The sequence below is a fragment of the Schistocerca gregaria genome, chromosome 1 (genome assembly GCF_023897955.1).
Source record: "Schistocerca gregaria isolate iqSchGreg1 chromosome 1, iqSchGreg1.2, whole genome shotgun sequence".
Taxonomy (NCBI): domain Eukaryota; kingdom Metazoa; phylum Arthropoda; class Insecta; order Orthoptera; family Acrididae; genus Schistocerca; species Schistocerca gregaria.
This window is the reverse complement of record NC_064920.1, coordinates 744,092,030-744,099,178: the sequence shown is the minus strand read 5'-3', so window position 1 is coordinate 744,099,178 and position 7,149 is coordinate 744,092,030. Positions and strand designations below refer to the sequence as shown.

Genomic DNA, 7,149 nt, shown 5'->3' with positions numbered 1-7,149 from the left:
TGACGTCTTTACCCCACTCCAAACAATTTGTACCATCGTAGGTCTCATTGCTTACGTTTCACCAGATCACTACTGGCGACAAACATGTGGACCCACGTATCCAATAATATCCTACAATCCTTTGTTCCTAGTATTCCTCTTATGCACAGCCCACTTCTGCATACGATTTCGTAGCATACAATCTTACTGGGAATGATTTATGTTGGCCTGGGGTTCCCTCTGGCGTTTAACACCTTATTCCTCCCCGGTTCTCTATTTCAAGGTCTCCCACAAAAGCCTGCACATCTTCGGTTGCCTTACTAGAAAAAGGAGTGTTTAAACTTGCGGCTGACGAATCTACACCCCGTTGTGATGATTGCGATTTTACCAATCCATACAGTTCTGTATTATTCGCTGTTAGCCGGCCGCTGGTGGCCGAGCGGTTCTATGCGCTTCAGTCTGGAACCGCGCGACCGCAACGGTCGCAGGTTGGAATCCTGCCACGGGCATGGATGTGTGTGATGTCCTTAGGTTAGTTAGGTTTAAGTAGTTCTATGTTCTAGGGGACTGGTGACCTGAGATGTTAAGTCCCATAGTGCTCAGAGCCATTTTCGCTGTTGATTGTACTACCTTTTCTAGCAATTTGAATACTGCTTCCTGCTCTGACACACATTGCGTCTCTGGTTCTCTCGAAGCTTTGTCTTTACAACACTCATTTTGAGGATTAACTTTCGCAAGGTAAGAAAACAAAATACATTACCTTCATTCTTACTTCTTATCATGAGCCATCTCGACTCCTGGAATTGCTTACCTATATGCCCCTAACAATTATATGTACAATGTTTCATTGGAACTGATTCCATACATGGCGCTGAGTGGCCCTCGACGTCATACTGTGCACATCTAACAGGCACCGACCAAATGTGACTTTCATAACCTCTAAAACTAGAGAAATCCACTGGTTGTCTGCTCACAATAAAATCTACCTTACAAAATGCCTGACCATCAAACCTTTTCTCCATGACTAAAATACAATCAAAAAATTTTTGAGCCCACTATAACGTAGGCTGAAGGTTCAGACATTCCTCTAAGAAAGCGACGTCAGTGATCTGACACCAATGTTAGGTGACCCATAGATTGTCACCCATGGAGAATGAAATGAGACGTCAGGACAACAGTAGATTTGTTTAATTAGCTTCTTTGTCTGGCCCTTGGGCATAGTACATCAGGAACAGCTTCGTGAAGGCGTCCAGCTACCTCTCATGCGAAAAATAGGTGTCCAGCATTTCTGACAGTGCAGAGAACGGGGCCAAAAATGGCATCACTTGAATGTCATTGTCAGCGACGTCTCTGGCTCGACTGTTTTGGATTTATTTATTTTTTGTTTTGAAATTTGTGGTAAGTTCTTGTGGGACCACATTGCTGAAGTCATCTGTCACTAGGCTTACACACTACTTAATCTAACTTAAACTAACTTACGCCAAGGACAACACACACACTCATGCTCAGGGGAGGACTCGAACCTCCGACGGAGGGAGCCGCCCGAACCATGACAAGGCGCCTGAGACCACGTGGCTACCCTACGAGGCAGGCTCGGCTGCGATGACAGCATGGCAGCGCAGCTGACGATGCTGCAGAGGCGGTCGGACCTCCCTCCAACGAGTCGGAGGCTCTCTGTTCAAGTGACAGCGGCTCTCGTGACTCAGGTCAGGCTGCCCTGTCCCATGGTCGAACAGCAGACCCCATACCGCATTCTGGGATGTTGTTCTTGGTGTCTGGGTGTCTGGGTGTCTGCAATGATACTGAGAAGAGAGTATTTTAGTACACGAACGGCGGAGTACTTACATGTGTCAGAGTAGGTTCATTTAGGACTTAAGGTACATACTTTAAACACGTCCATGGTGGCAAGAGAGGAAAGGTTTCTGTCCTTCCACTAGCATACTGCACCGTCAGCTGTTGCTGCACCGCGCCCAGCTCGCTCTGCTTTGCAACACATGTTGGCCGAGTTTTGCTCGGCAATGCTTAACAATCTTGCCTCGCTGTGGCTGGCTCTTTTACATATCATTTCCGCTCTGGCATGCTTTTTGATCAAATACGTTCGATACTCTACAAAACCAATGATGAACAATTGTGAACAACAATGCCATAATGCATGGTCATCCATAAAAATTCCATCGTTGTTTTGTGACATGATGTCCATGAATAGCTGCAAATTATCTACAAGTAGCTGAATATAAACATTTCCAGTCAATGATCGGTTCAGTTGGACTAGAGGACTCAGTCCATTCCAAGTAAACACAGACTACACCATTATGGAGCCACGGAAAGCTAGCACAGTGCCTTGTTGACAACTTGGGTTCTTGGCTTCTTGCGGTCTGCGTTACACTCGAACCCTACCATAAGCTCTTAACAACTGAAATCGGGACTCATTTGATCAGGACACGGTTTTCAAGTCGTGTAGTGTCCAACCAATATCGCTTCAAGCTCAGGAGAGGCGCTGCAGGCGATGTGGTGCTGTTGGCAAAGGCACTCACGTCGGTTGTTTGCCGCCATAGGTCACTAGCGCCAAATTTTGCGGCACTACCCTAACAGATACGTTCGTCGTACGTTCCACGTTCAGTTCTGCGGCTATTTCACGCAGTGCTGCTTGTTTGTTAGCGCCGACAACGCTATGCAGATGCCGCTGATTTCTTTCTTTCTTTCTTTCGCTACTGCCTTTCCGACATGGTGTGCAGGGTCGCCAGGGTTAAGTACGAATTTGGCATGGTTAATTTTAAGGGGTGGCCGGATGCCCTTCCTGACGCCAACCCCCCCCCCCCACCCCCCCCACCACCCCCACCCCCCCCACCCCCCCACCCCCACCCCCCTCCGGGACGGAATGAGTGTACCCCAGCTGTCTGAGCCCAGTGCAAATCGTGAAATAGTGTGAATGTGTTTCAGATGTCTGCGAGTCGTGTAACTGAGTCGGGACGTGGGGACCAGCCCGATATTCACCTGGTAGGATGTGTGTGGAAAACCGCCTAAAAACCACATCCAAGCTGGCCGGCACAATGGCCGTCGTCGTTAATCCGCCGGTTCCAGGAAGCAGCGCATTAGCGCTCTCGGCTAACCTGGCGGGTACGCAGACGCTGCTGATCTCGGTCGTTAAACGAAGGCAATCGGCCACTGCGTTGTCCACGGCGAGAGGTGATGCCTGAAATTTGATTTTCTCGGCGTACTGTTGATACTGTGAGTTGAATTTCCTAACGATTTCCGAAATGGAGTGTCCTAAGCGTCTAGCTCCAACTACCTTCAGCGTCCAAAGTCTATTAATACCCTTCGTGGGGCCATAATCAGGTCGGAAAGTTTTTCACCTGAATTACCTGAGTATAAATGAGAGCTCCGCCACTGCACTGCCGTTTATTATACCCAGTGTACGCGATACTGCCACTACCTGTTTGTGTGCATATCGCTATCCATGACTTTAGTCACCTCAGTGTGTTCTTCGTGTCTCACTATCAATACATATCGACAAAACAAATATCGCACTACACTAAACTGGGCCATTCTAAAGAATGGGGACATAAAATTCCGCCGGCCGGTGCGCTACAGTCTGGAACCGCGCGACCGCTACGGTCGCAGGTTCGAATCCTGCCTCGGGCATGGATGTGTGTGATGTCCTTAGGTTAGTTAGGTTTCAGTGGTTCTACCTTCTAGGGGACCGATGACCTCAGAAATTAAGTCCCATAGTGCTCAGAGCCATTTGAACCATAAAATTCCGCTTTAAAAGTTATCTTGTTTCCAAAGGGAAAAAACCGATGCTCTCTGTCATCACCGAGCGTCACAATTAAGACGTCTTATCAGTGGAATGAGATTTTCACTCTGCAGCGGAGTGTGCGCTGATATGAAACTTCCTGGCAGATTAAAACTGTGTGCCGGACCGAGACTCGAACTCGGGAACTTTGCCTTTCGCGGGCAAGTACCCTACCAACTGAGCTACCCAAGCACGGCTCACGCCCCGTCCTCACAGCTTTACTTCCACCAGTCCCGAGTTCGAGTCTCGGACCGGCACACAGTTTTAATCTGCCAGGAAGATTCACGTCTTATCACTGTTTGTTTGGACTCACTTCCAGTTACACAACGAGAAAACAAAATTGCGAATGATTGCTGAAACACCGAAACAAATGTGCCTGGCGGCTCTCTGGAGAGACAGTCGGTATATACGTTCCGTCACATTTCTTTTTGTATCCGCTCACGTATCCTCTTGCCTTACCACAGACCACGAACACCGCTTATTTCGCTGAAGGGGCTCATCGCCGCGTGTGTGTACCGACGTTGTAGAGCGCGGACTCGTTCCTCGTTAATAACGGGCCAGCGCGGAGCCAACGGGCGAGGAGGAGGCGGTGTTTTCCCGAGCAGCGCCGGCGGCTGCTTCCTCTCCCCCTCCCTCCGGCCCGCGGTGTCACAGCGCGGTATAAACTGCGGCGCTCCGCCCGCCCGCCACGGATACCGGAGCCCCGCTCTGTCCTACAAGCAGCTGCCGGCCACTGGTAAATATGCAACCGCTGCGCGCTCGCCCGTGCGTCCAGTTTGCCTTACTCGCTGTTTCAAGAACTCCGCCAGAGAAGGGTTATCCGTAACAGAACAAGCTACACACCCACGTAGTCGTGGGCCCAGCACTGCACTATGTCATGGGAGAGATAATTAACTATTGGCAGTTTTGAGCTGACGCTGGCGCTGACGCTAAACATACGGGCCTGATCCTTGGCCCGAGGTATGCAGTCTAAGCTTGGTACAGCTATTCCTCCAAGGTCCTCATTTGTTGGATTGGTGTTCCCTCTCGTTCCGGATGGTCCTTGGGTGTTGCCTGGTCGTAAATCCTGGTTGCCAGCCAGCATGCAGGCATGATGAAGCCCCAGTCCCGCGGCGTTAAGATCGGGTTGGAGTTTATGGTGTGGAGGTCCTTCTTCGTGACGAATTCGAGCATAATTGCCCGATATCCGCCGCGAAGCTTGAACGTCCTCAGTTTTGAACTGAAAATAATTACAGTTCTTGTAATTTTGTGCACGTCACTCTGCCAAACTGTAAAGCAATGGAAATGATAGATCATTGTCATAAAAATTGGATGTGTTTTTGAACAATTAAAGAATGCATTCGATCCAACTCTGTATCATTAAACAGCATTTTACGTTTTACAAATTGGCACAAGGGTTTTATTTATCTATCTGTTGTGTATTATTTCCAACTTGCGCCACAGGAACATTTGCTTTACATTGTTGACAACGCTCACCTAAAAGTCGTGTGCTTATATACCTGTACCGCCACGTCAAACGACGGAGTCTGCTACACTAAACTATCGGGCAACCAGAAAACTCCGAAATTATGGTTCGTTTGTATTAAGTCAGTAATAGTCTAACTCATTTAGAGCTACTTCTCAATCCTCTTTTAATTCCTTTTACTAATTTTAGGTTCAGCCATTACGTACCCTCAAGGTATGTTTTTTCTACATAGTTACAACGCTTTTTGTAACATTTGCTTTCGTGATTTAGTGTTTAAACAATTCATATACTCCAGAGTGCCCATTCTCGCCTCTTACGTGGAGTTTAGGTTTCCAGCTTCCACAGCTAAGCACACCGTGGCTTTCCCAACAAGTGTATCGTGAATATTGTTCCAACCAGATGTCTGCACTCGGGAAATTTTTAATTCGTCACATTTTACTCATTAACGAGAGCTGTTACAATGTACAATCAGTCTCAGACAGTCTGTACAACTCAGTATCTGCACTGGCACTAAACTGTCAGTTATACACGCCGGTAATTCGTGTGATGGCAATACTTGGAACATGCTAACATCACCCTTCGCACTTAGTGAAAATAAGAGTAATAGCACGCTGGTCCGTAGGACAATATCAGAGTGTGCACTGACTCAGGAGGTAGTGATTATTCGACGTTCTATGGAAATAAAATAATGTGCTGAAAATGGTACGTATTCCATTAAGCCACCCCTAAATTCCTGGTACATTTTATGAAATATTTGGAGCAATCAGTATTTTCTAAATTTGCGCACCCGTTTGATCTGGCTTTCCCAACAAGTGTATCGTGAATATTGTTCCAACCAGATGTCTGCACTCGGGAAATTTTTAATTCGTCACATTTTACTCATTAACGAGAGCTGTTACAATGTACAATCAGTCTCAGACAGTCTGTACAACTCAGTATCTGCACTGGCACTAAACTGTCAGTTATACACGCCGGTAATTCGTGTGATGGCAATACTTGGAACATGCTAACATCACCCTTCGCACTTAGTGAAAATAAGAGTAATAGCACGCTGGTCCGTAGGACAATATCAGAGTGTGCACTGACTCAGGAGGTAGTGATTATTCGACGTTCTATGGAAATAAAATAATGTGCTGAAAATGGTACGTATTCCATTAAGCCACCCCTAAATTCCTGGTACATTTTATGAAATATTTGGAGCAATCAGTATTTTCTAAATTTGCGCACCCGTTTGATCTGTTTCTGCAAATCATCACTATTTCTTTACTGGACACGATGATTTTAATAGGAAACAATAACGATACATTATTTTATTTTAGCCCTAGAACACGAAAGAGGGAGGCGATGTTACGTTGTTATTAAACCATCCTAAATTTTACTACTTCATATTTTATGCAAAGAAAGTCATAATTTATAATATTAAAAAAGAAAATGCTTCCTAATGCTCTGCAAAATTATATTTATTTCGTCACGAACCTTCTTTCGGCTTCTCAGACCTCGGGTGACAACTGAATGCCACAAACGCCGATAAACATGATGTGTGCCTTACACAGATATTATTTGTACAGAAGATACAAAATGACAAAGTGTTAACATAGGAAAACATTAAAATAATTACATGAACTAAAAAAGTGCTAAACAAATTTTTTGCTTGAAGATACATTTAACAAATAATAAGAAATAAGATGAACTTACAGTCTGAATCCAGTATTTATGACGCAAATTTAATTTGACAAAGGGGAAAATGGAAACTGATTCTGATCATTTAATACTAGACTCTCATTTTGTGTCATATGTTCGTTGATTTCCAGTATTTCCGGAAGGGTCATCTTTCTGCTTTTCTTGACAGAATTTACACTTCACATTCTACACCATATGAACGGCTTTTTGCTAAAAGATGATGCAAATTGTT

General features: G+C 45.7%; 1 protein-coding gene across 1 annotated transcript in view; it reads left to right on the top strand.

The window, feature by feature from the left end:
* The first annotated feature begins 4,446 nt into the window (after positions 1 to 4,446).
* Positions 4,447 to 7,149, top strand: part of LOC126267554 (waprin-Rha1) — a 169,128-nt gene continuing 166,425 nt past the window's right edge. The window contains exon 1 of the mRNA XM_049972859.1: positions 4,447 to 4,508. The gene's annotated coding sequence lies outside the window, so the exon portion shown is untranslated. The remainder of the gene's footprint in view (positions 4,509 to 7,149) is intronic.